The 11674-nt window shown below is 44.0% G+C and overlaps 1 long non-coding RNA gene across 1 annotated transcript; it reads right to left on the reverse strand.

The window, feature by feature from the left end:
* Positions 1-570: 570 nt before the first annotated feature.
* Positions 571-10692, reverse strand: LOC123374441. The gene is made up of 3 exons (XR_006581108.1): positions 10388-10692; positions 1330-1463; positions 571-746 (listed from the first exon to the last, which is right to left on the reverse strand). It is a non-coding gene; the product is annotated as an uncharacterized LOC123374441 (long non-coding RNA).
* Positions 10693-11674: the final 982 nt, after the last annotated feature.

Raw genomic sequence — 11674 nt, forward strand, 5'->3', positions numbered from 1 at the left:
GCCCGCGGTTTGAGATAATTCTGTGTCTACGTCCTCATCACTGTCATCGCCGCGCTGCCGTATCCGCCTCCTCCTCGACTCGGTTCGAAGGTCCTGGTTCACCATATACTGCACGAGAGTGTGCGAGGCGTTTAAAACATCCACGATTGCGGTATTGAGCTGAGCAGGGTCCATGCTTGCTGTGCTATGGCGTCTGCACAGTTCACCAAGCAAAAAAGGTGCGAAACGCTTGTCTGCTGCTTTCAGGGAGGGAGGGGTGAGGCTGTGCCCAGAACCACCCGCGACAATGATTTTTGCCCCATCAGGCACTGGGATCTAAACCCGGAAATGCCAAGGGGCGGGGGAAGCTGCGGGAACTATGGGATAGCTACGGGATAGCTACCCACAGTGCAACGCTCCAGAAATCGACGCTAGCCTCGGACCGCGGACGCACACCACCGAATTAATGTGCTTAGTGTGGCCGCGCGCACTCGATTTTATAAAATCTGTTTTACAAAACCGGTTTATGCAAATTCGGAATAGTCCCGTAGTGTAGACGTACCCACAGTAATGAGTCAGTCATGGCTATACTACTGCATGTCGAACTGGTGCTGTGTAAGCTGAGCAGTGTAGGCAGAAAACAAAATTAAATGCAAATATGGCAGCCTATATAAAGTCAGCAGAGGTCACATGTTCCTTCAGAGGCAGGTGCGTGGACTTTCTTAAGTTGTGGTTTGGTGTTTATAAGCTGGGTTCTTTTACTGCTGCTGCAAACACAGGAAGGCATCACTTTAAACGAGTCCATTTTACAATGTTAACTGTTAGGCTGCTGATTATTCGGACGGATCAGAAAATCAAAATCAGTTCAACATGGGCTATTTTATGGAACAAAATGGATTTTACACAGTAGCTTCCACAATGGTATATGACTGGACCATTAATTTACATTGGTTCATTCAGGCTTCAGAATCAACAATATTCCTTGGGTTTGCATAACATCTTTCCTACAGGACCAAAATACTTTAGCAGCAGTGGGGGAGATGGGCCTGCATAAGCAAGGAAGAAAATCTCTTCCATCACAGACACGCAAATAGGCAGAGATCAATGAGTTGGAGTGATCCAGGAAGGCTACTCTAAAGTGTAGAGGCTGTTTTGAAGAAGGGTATGAAACTAATAGTGACGTGTGTGTGGTGTGACAGAAGAAACCAGTGCTATGGTAGCTGAGTAGAGGGACCAGAGTGAGGGAAGATCTCCAATGTACCCATCGTACAATTTACACATAAAATAGAGCAGTTTTCATATGCAAAGCAAAGGTTCTTAAAGCACTTGACAAAGCAATGAGCTACATACCAGTAGTGTAGTGATTGTAATGGAAACTGCAGCAATAATTGTTTCCACCGAAATCTTTGGATCCTAGAATTGCTTTGGAGTCAGTGGCACTATGTCTTAATTTGCTTTAAACTTCCATCTGGAGCACCTGAAAACTGGTAAGACAATATATTAGGTCAGGGGTTCTCAAACTTCATTGCACCACGACCCCCCTTCTAGGGTTGCCAGGTGTCTGGTTTTCAACTGGAATGACCAGTCAAAAAGAGACCCTGGCAGCTCCAGTCAGCACTATTGACTGGGCCATTAAAAGTCCAGTCAGTGGTGCTGCGGGGCTAAGGCAGACTAGTCCCCACCTGTCCTGGTTCTGTGCTGCGCCCCGGAAGAGACAAGCAGCAGGTCTGGCTCCTAGGCAGGGGGGCCCACGGGGCTCCATGCACTGCCCCTTCCCCGAGCACTGGCTCCGCACTCCCATTGGCCGGGAACCGCGACCAATGGGAGCTGGAGTGCGTTGCCTGTGGGTGAAAGCAGCCCGTGGAGCCTCCTGCTCCCCCCCGCCTAAGAGCTGGACCTGCTGCTGGCCTCTTCCAAGGTGCAGCATGGAGCTAGGACAGGCAGGGAGCCTGCCTTAGCCCTGTTGTGCCACTGACCGAGAACTGCCCAAGGTAAGCCTGTATCCCAACTCTGAGCCTCAACCCCCTGCCCCAGCCCCCCCAAACCCAGAGCCCCCTCCTGCACCCAAATCCCTCATCCCCGGCACACCCCAGAGCCTGCACCCCCAGCCGGAGTCCTCATCCCACTGCTGCACCCCAACCCCCTCACCCCCAGCTGGAGCTCTCACCCCCTCCCACACCCCAACTCCCTGCCCCAGCCTGGAGCCCCCTCCCACACCTTGAACCCATTTCTGGCTCCACCCTGGAGCCCACATCCCCAGTTAGTGCCCTCACCCCCTCCGCACCCCAACCCCCTGCCCCAGCCCAGGGAAAGCAAGTGAGCGAGCCACTGAGGGAGGAGGAATGTTGTGAGTGGGGGTGGGGCCTCAGGAAGAGGCCTCGTGGAAGAGGTGGGGCTAGGATGTTCAGTTTTATGCAATTAGAAAGTTGGCAACCCTATCCTCTTCTGACAAAAAAGTTACTACAGGAGCCTGGGAGGTGGGGGGACGGAGCCAGAGCCCCACCACCCTGGATGACCGTGGAACTCGGGCTTCAACTTCAGCCCTGGGTCTGAGCAAGTCTAATGCTGACCATATAAGGTCCCGACCCACTTTGGGGTCCCAACGCACACTTGAAGAACTGCTGTGTTAGGCTGACCAGATCCTCCAATATATTAGAGCAGTTTTTGTCTTTCTCACTGATGCAAAGCAACCTTGAATCAAGCTTAGGCAGCCAGGGCATAGGGGGGAGCCACAAAGTTGCCAGTGTGGCTCCTATGTTATTCCTGCTCTCAGGTGCCAGTGCAAGGAATGTATCCAGGTCATCCCCAGTTGTGTCAATATCCTGTAAGGGTTGTTGATATCCAGTATGTTATGTCAGCACTGGGGAGGAGTCAAAGCCATCATGTGGAATGTTCTAGCCCTGGAGCAGAAATGCTACCACAAAGGGGGAAAATATATATATATATAAACAGATTCTAGAGCAGCTCCACTGAAATTAGTTTCTAGCTGCAGGACAATCACTTGTCCGCAAGTGCTACAAAATGTAATGTACAACTCCTGAGAAACGAATTATAAATAATTGAACTGCATCTCAGTCATACCAAATCTTTCCAGCTCACCCCATAATTGCAGCTATTAAAGACAAAGTCTTTGTCACAGAAGATGTCAGTATAAAATATGAGCATTCTCTGCATGATTCAGATGCAAGAAAGGTTCTGTACTAGCTGTTGAGAGTCTGTAAAGACAAATGGAACGGAAGACACCAAACCTGAGTGATGCATGTTTTTAACCATAGGACTGACCTCAAGAAGTGCTGAGAACTTGCAACTCCTATTGCCCTCCTGGAAACAGGACCCACATATGTAATTTCCTAAGTGGGTATACTTAGTCCTTCTTGGATCACAAACATATTAGCTACTAATATGGTGGTAACCGAGACCCAACTACCTCAAACCATAGCACTGAAGTACAAAACACTGACTCAGTCATGATCCTAATCTTAAAACCATAGCATAACCTCTTGAACCAATGTTCTAAAGTACCTAGTTGTGTGTTACAGGGTGTTGTGGAGCTCTCCTGTGAACGTTGTTCATCTCAAACTTAATTCCTTGATAGTATCCTTTTTTTCCAAGACCAGTACTTGATTAATTTACTTGAGTGTTGGATTCTGTGTTCCATGTGTGTGGTGCTGGCATTAGAAAAATCAAGGTGTCTTGGTTTAAATGGTGATGGAAAGTAAAATCTGAAAAGAAATGAACTTTTCAAAACTACTTTTGTCTAATTGAAAATGAGAATGGCATATCTACATAAAATCCAGATTGTGTCTTTTCAGTGTCAACTGACGAATGTAAACTTGGTACTAAACTGGTTTTTACTTAAGAGGAGCATACATTTCTATTTAGAAAGTGGGTAAATAAGAAGCTGATGAAGGAATTTTAATTGACCAGAAGAGACCCTTGCAACTTAAAAATAATTCAGTTATAAATCCTGAAGCAAGGTCAATAAGCAGATGTGCTGCAAAAGTGGCCACTTTTACTGAAGAGCATGGTCAGTGACATGAAGATGTTGTGGGTTTTTTCTTTGAAACATTAGAAATTCAGATTGTGTGTGGCCCCAACAGACGCCTTAAGTAGCTAAATGTGGACTATGCAAATTGAGAGAAGGAATTTTTAGTCAGGTCATTTCATTTATTTTTTTATGTTCAACACCTATTTCACTTCAGTGAAAAACATTTTAGAGTTGCGAATTTTGTTAAATATTCAACATCTATGTCCTTTCAATAAAGTGCAAGAGCTCACAATATCCATGTTCTGAACATCCAAAAGCTCTTTTGGGGCAGTAGGGTGGAGAAAAAGGGAAGCCCAGACTTGACATTTCTTTTCCCCTTTGTAGGTTCCTTTTATTGCTCAGGAGTGAGATTTTCAAAATGGTGCAGACTGACAGCACCCCTCTGAACATGAACATCTGTGGGTTAATCTAATTCTGCTAAAAATGTAATGAGAAGTGAAATTAAGAAACAAAATACTATATAAAGTGATTGATGATAATACTGTGCAGCATTTTTAATGAATTGCTACTGTTCTCCAGGCTATTTCACATCCCAGAGATATCCTTTATTATATTTTGGCAAAAAACTTGTAAAATATCATGGGTTTTGTGTGAACTGATTTATTTGAAATTTTGCATTTTTAAATTTGGAAAATTTAGTTTAAACTTAAATGGTCCTATTTGTTCACTGAAAAATCAATGTAGCACTGGGACCAGATGGCATTCACCCAAGCGTTCTGAAAGAACTCAAATGTGAAATTGCTGAACTATTAACGATGGTTTGTAACCTGTCCTTTAAATCAGCTTCTGTACCCAATAACTGGAAGATAGCTAATGTAACACCAATATTTAAAAAGAGCTCTAGAGGTGATCCCGGCAATTACAGACCGGTAAGTCTAACATCAGTACCAGGCAAATTAGTTGAAACAATAGTAAATAATAAAATTGTCAGACACATAGAAGAACATAAATTGTTGGGCAAAAGTCAACATGGTTTCTGTAAAGGGAAATCATGTCTTACTAATCTATTAGAGTTCTTTGAAGGGGTCAACAAACATGTGGACAAGAGGGATCCAGTGGACATAGTGTACTTAGATTTCCAGAAAGCCTTTGACAAGGTCCCTCACCAAAGGGGTAAACAGTGAGGTGGCAAAGTTTGCAGATGATACTAAACTGCTCAAGATAGTTAAGACCAAAGCAGACTGTGAAGAACTTCAAAAAGATCTCACAAAACTAAGTGATTGGGCAACAAAATGGCAAATGAAATTTAATGTGGATAAATGTAAAGTAATGCACATTGGAAAAAATAACCCCAACTATACATACAATATGATGGGGACTGATTTAGTTACAATGAATCAGGAAAGAGATCTTGGAGTCATCGTGGATAGTTCTCTGAAGATGTGCACGCAGCGTGCAGTGGAAGTCAAAAAAGCAAACAGGGTGTTAGGAATCATTAAAAAAGGGATAGAGAATAAGACAGAGAATATCTTATTGCCCTTATATAAATCCATGGTACGCCCACATCTTGAATACTGTGTACAGATGTGGTCTCCTCATCTCAAAAAAGATATACTGGCATTAGAAAAGGTTCAAAAAAGGGCAACTAAAATGATTAGGGGTTTGGAACAGGTCCCATATGAGGAGAGATTAAAGAGGCTAGGACTTTTCATCTTGGAAAAGAGGAGACTAAGGGGGGGATATGATAGAGGTATATACAATCATGAGTGGTGTGGAGAAAGTGTATAAGGAAAAGTTATTTACTTGTTCCCATAATTTAAGAACTAGGGGCCACCAAATGAAATTAATGGGCAGCAGTTTTAAAACAAATAAAAGGAAGTTCTTCACGCAGCGCACAGTCAACCTGTGGAACTCCTTGCCTGAGGAGGTTGTGAAGGCTAGGACTATAACAGGGTTTAAAAGAGAACTAGATAAATTCATAGAGGTTAAGTCCATTAGTGGCTATTAGCCAGGATTGGTAAGGAATGGTGTCCCTAGCCTCTGTTTGTCAGAGGGTGGAGATGGATGGCAGGAGAGAGATCACTTGATCATTACCTGTTAGGTTTACTCCCTCTGGGGCACCTGGCATTGGCCACTGTCGGTAGACAGGATACTGGGCTGGATGGACCTTTGGTCTGACCCAGTATGGCCATTCTTATGTTCTTATGTTAATGTTTTCACTCGTCCTAATGTCCAGACGAGAAAAGCAGTTTTTACTGAAATTAGGATGCGATAGTGTCTTCCATTTTTGAAATGCAACCAATTTTCACGGTAAAGGTTTTTCAATACTAAAAATGGTGTGAATGTTTCACCCAGATCATTGTATGTTTTTCATGTACAGTTATGTTAAGTGAATGGTCTAGTTATAGAAATACTACTGACAAATAATCTGTACTCATTAAAGTAGGCCCAGTAAAATAAATAAAAAAAATGTCCTGCCATTGCTAAAAAAAATGTTAATGATTCTGGGAGCCATCATGTGGCTGGGTGCTTGTGCCAGCAGTTTTCAGCACCACACAAACTAGATTAATTCCCACAAGCAGCTGCTAGAGCTGAGAAACCTCAGTGATTGACTGATTATGCAATGGACAATGACTCTCACTCTGTTACGTAAGTAGTCACCTGTTTTGGTTACTCCAACTTCATTCAAGTAAAGTGGTAAGATTCCTCCCATCCACTTAGCTTTCTGGATTGACATAATTCTGTATCTAGTTTATATTAGCAGATTTTATATCCACATGGGTATAGTCTACAGATTCAGTCATTTAGTTGCCTGATGAAATAATTAATCACAATTTCCGAGAATACAGCAGAGAAAAACAGCTCCATTTAAAGGATTAAAAACTTGGCTGTCAACACCAGTATCTTGATATAGCACCTGAAGGATCCCAAAACATTTTCTAAACAAAATAATTTTAATGTAGAATGAAGGTTGGGAATATACATTTCCCTTTAGAGCAACATAAATAAAACGTGTGCTATTCAAAAAAAAGGCTCTCAAACCTCTTAACACCAACTAGAAGAAATTTGCAGAAAGATGCCAACGATTCCCCCTTGACTGCTAAACTTCTGCCTATGGACAGAGGATTTTTGCTAGCCATCACGAACAAGTCTGTCTTGCTGGGTATCTAAATTTTGACAGCAGACTCCTTAATTATAGGACATTATAACCTGCACCCCCACCTTCCAATCATGGGTGTCTCCACTACAAGTTAGGGCCAGGTGTCAATTGATGATCCTTGAGATTTGAACAGTGTTTGTAGATTATACAACTTGTCATGGAGCCCCAAATGTAATTCTTATGGAAAGGTTACAAGCTTGTACTTGCACCATTAGAGATTAGATACACAGGAGTCTGGGACTTCACTTCTGCTCTTAGCAAAGTTTGCTCCAAGACTGGTTTGGGCAATTGTTGACATAGTTGGTTACATCTACTGAGAGGGATTGTGGAGATAGACATCAAACAGCACACTGTTGGGGGTTAAAAGTGAGAAATTGAGTCAAGTCCACCCAATTTGGCCTTAATCAATTTTTGCCTTCATACAATTTCAATCAGAATTGTCACATAGTGTCTGAACCCATAAGAATGCCAGACAATAGCAAGACAAGCCGGAATTGATGGGGGGCCCAAATTACCACATTCCAGAAAGTTCTGCCATCTTCCATGATCGTTGTTGCCTCCTCTGATCTGATCTTTCAGCCCCATCCTGCAGTTTCTATTCAGCATTTCTCAAGGGCCCTGTTTACTTGAATTTTTATACATTTCCACATTTTGTATTACTTAACCTTTGTCCACTCAGCTTTTAGCATATCACCCATTTATTTTTTATGTAACCCATATATTACACATGTGCAAGCTTCACTTTACCCAGCTTCTGCATTTTTTGTTGTTTATGCCGTTTCTATGTCATGTCATTTTGTGTCACTCTGGCCCTGGTTTTTCCCAGTAAAAGGCTTCTTGCTGTTGTGTGTTTTTACCCCAAGTTCTAGCACAACACATTACCTTTGTTCTGTGAGCAATAACATCATTTTAAGCTAATCAGAATTCTATGTAAAAAAATTAGCAAGTCACACTTATGCCTGGAAGGCTTGGACCTGACAACATACCTCATTTAAACTCATTCACTATCCATAATGTGGGTGTATAAATATATATAAAACATTGCTATCAAAGTTTTTACCCTTACCATTTAACAATTCTCCATTTTTATATTTCAATGTCATATTCAGTATGTGTAGATCATACCTCCTTAACCTATTTGAGGGGACAGGTATGGAAACATGGATGACCCTTTTCTGTCAAGATTTATCATATTTAAACATGGGTTTTCAAAGGCCTTTTTCATTCAAAGTTCAGTTTTGTTTGTGAATCATTACCAAAAAAATCATTAGAAATGTATCTGTGTTGCATTTTGAGGGATGTCTCAATTTTTGGGCCTTGATATTTAGTTGCTTTTAATGGTACCCCAATACCTGCCACACTCACCAGACACCAAAAAGAGGTCTTCATCTGAGATGGCAGGGCTGGCAGCTGCTCTTGACAGTACATTTTGGTTCCAATGAGAACTTGCCACATAATTGAGGCCAATGTGGACAGAGTGCAAGAAAGCAAGTGTTTGTCAATGGATTGACAGTGGATTAAGAAAGGGACACAGTTTCATCTAGTCAATTTTGGGCAATGACTTTAAAGTAGTTTCAGGTGCTGCTCCTGTCCCAGATTCCCCACCAAATTCTGTGGTTTTCCAACCACTTTTAAAGTTTTCCTTCTCCCCGGTTTTCTGTGTGAAAGGGGGAAATGAGAAACGGACTCAACTCAAACAGCTGCCAACCTCACCATGAAAACAAACAAGAAAAATCCAGAATACATCTCCTCATCTCCAAACTTTCGGTATAGTTATTGTAGGTGCTGCTTTTAAGTTAGAAAATGTTTCAAAGAAAAGAGATTTCCCTTTAAGAAAAATGCAAACTTGTTTTCCATAAGTATCTTTGAAAAATGGTGTGTATCACTTGTTGCCTATCCCAAGTACAAAAATAAAGAAAATACTTTAAGCCACAAAAGAAACCCAGACCTATCAAGGGTAAAACATGCACTGGTCATTCCTAGAGGATAAAGATTATGAAAGGAAGAGCATGAAACACAGTACCAGGGCCGGCTCTAGGTTTTTTGCTGCCCCAAGCAAAAAAAAAATTTGGCTGCTCCCCGTCCCAGCCCTGGGCTCCCCGCCGCACCCCTGTGCTGCCCCAGCCCTGGTCTCTCCCCCCCCCCCACCGGGCTTCCCCCCCCCCCCGCTGCCGCCCCGGCCCTAGGCTTCCCCCTTCCCCCTCACCAGTGCCCCCCACACACACCTCCTGCTGCCCCAGCCCTGGGCTCTCCCCCCACACACCTGCACCCTCCTTCCGCCGCAGCCCTGGGTCACTGGTAACTTGCTCCTAGGGCGGGTCATTCAGCAGGAATTTTGTATGTGCACAAAACACAGACGGGATTGGTTCCCATATGGTTACAGAACTGCAGTAAAGTGGAACAATTTTCAGCTTGTCTGATTGGAGGATATCTGGATGCATATTATAAGACTGTCCTCCATAAATGAGGAAAAGTTGAGGTGCCTTTATTATTCTTTTGTTCCACTCTTTCTTTCTATGGGGAATTTGCCAATGCAATATCACTGTCTTCCTTTTAAACAAACAAACAAAAAAAAGCAATGGCTGTTGAAAATAGCAATTCCAGTCCTAATAACTACTGGGAAGCATTTCTTGCTCAATTTTATCCTACTTTTTCTACAGCAAGTTACAGTGGATCAGTATATTTGATTTGGGAGAAATGAAGTAACAGCTGCCCAAACTGAGCTTGAGCACTCCTGAATTTTGAGGTGTTCAAATCTGGAAGGCAGGTGCTGGGTGTGTGTGTGTGGGGGGGGGGGGCTGTGGGCTCCACGGGGGAGCCAGACACGCTGGTCTGAGTGGCACAGTAAGGGGGGTTGGAGAAGGGGTAAAGGGTTCGGGGGGGCAGTCAGGGGCAGGGAGAAGGGGGGTTAGATGGGTCAGAGGTTCGGGGGGGCAGTCAGGGGACAGGCAGCAGTAGGATAGGCATGGGAGTCCCAGGGGTTTGTCAGGGGACAGGTAGGGGGTGGGGTCCTGAGGGGAAGTTGGGGGGGTCTCAGGAGGGGGCAGTTGGGGACAAGGAGAAGGGAGGCTTAGATAGGGGGTGGAGTCCTGGGGGGTAGTTAGGGGCAGGGGTCCCGGGAGGGGGTGATCAGGAGACAGGGAGCGGGGCGGGGTTTGCGATGGGTTGGGGTTTCGGGGGGGGGCAGTCGGAGGGAGTGGATGGTGGCAGGGTGGGGCTACCCTCCCTCCCCGTGGAATGTTAAAATATCGTATCCCTACCATTCACAGCACTCACAGCACGCTGCCGCATGAGGTGCCCCTCCTTCCTTTTCAGTTGGTAGTGGCCAAGGGAATGCTGGGAAATGTAGTTCTTTCCCTGCTCCAGGGCTGGCTCTCTAGGTAGGGAGCTAACCAAAGAACTACAGCTCCCAGAGCCCCCTGTTGGTTCTCAGCTCCCATGCCGCCCCTGCAAATGGGCTGCCCCAAGCAGGTGCTTGCTTTGCTGGTGCCTAGAGCCGCCCCTGCACAGTACACCCCAAACCAATCTGTATGTACAGAATGGTGGTTAAAGCACAGGATTCTGCTTCTTTTCCTAGCTCTGCCACTGACTCCATGTGACTTTGCAACTTTCCAGGGGAAACAGGTTAGGGAGCAACTAGAAGGGGTATCATCTTGGTGGACTCACTCTCCCCCAAAATAGAGGCAGTGTCAGCAGAAATGGGTGTGGAAAAATAATCCTGTTTGTAGCACTATTAACTTTGCCTATGAGCTCTACAGGACCAATGGCCAATAGCTGCAGAGCAACTGAGCTGACTATACTTCTCATGCAAGGAGCTGGAAGCCTCACGTACAGAAATATAGATAAACAGGTCCAGGGTGCAAGGTAATTAATGTCTTTCTGTCAGGCTCTTCTGCCTCTTGATACTTGTTTGGCATCACTTTTCTAGGCGGAACTGCAGCAGAACAGATGCTTAGTGGTAAAGTCTTGTCCAAGTGTCTTTACTCAGAAGGGGAAGATATAACCTATGACTGCTGGATCTATATGCATCACATCACAAGAGAAGAAAATACCATACACTGTAAAATTTCTAGGGTATAGAGTTAATACAAGAAAACATCATGTTCTGCAAACATTTAACAAGTAAAATTGGCATCCGCACGAACTGCACCCAATGGCAAATGGTAGATATACTGGTCTGACTGGTATAGGCAGAGCATATTTGGATCCTAGGAATTCCGTGTCCACACAACCCAGACTTGCATATGGTACTTGTAATGGTACAAATTAATTATCCATAACCTTTCTAGGAAAAACTTTAGAGATGTTATTTAAGGAGAATTAGACAATGTATATATTTTTCCCATATGCACCTGGATCAAAAATATCATGCTTGACTATATTGTAAATTATAATAAGGGCTGACCGAAGTGTTAATGGAGAATTTAGACCTCTTTTTTGATGTATGAATCATGACAACTGATCCCAGTTTCTGTGAACGTGTTATTTGTAACTATTTGCGAGATGGGCTGGCCAATTTGACTTGACTAGTCACTGTGTTGATGGAA

Source organism: Mauremys mutica, chromosome 7, assembly GCF_020497125.1.
Source record: "Mauremys mutica isolate MM-2020 ecotype Southern chromosome 7, ASM2049712v1, whole genome shotgun sequence".
NCBI lineage: Eukaryota > Metazoa > Chordata > Testudines > Geoemydidae > Mauremys > Mauremys mutica.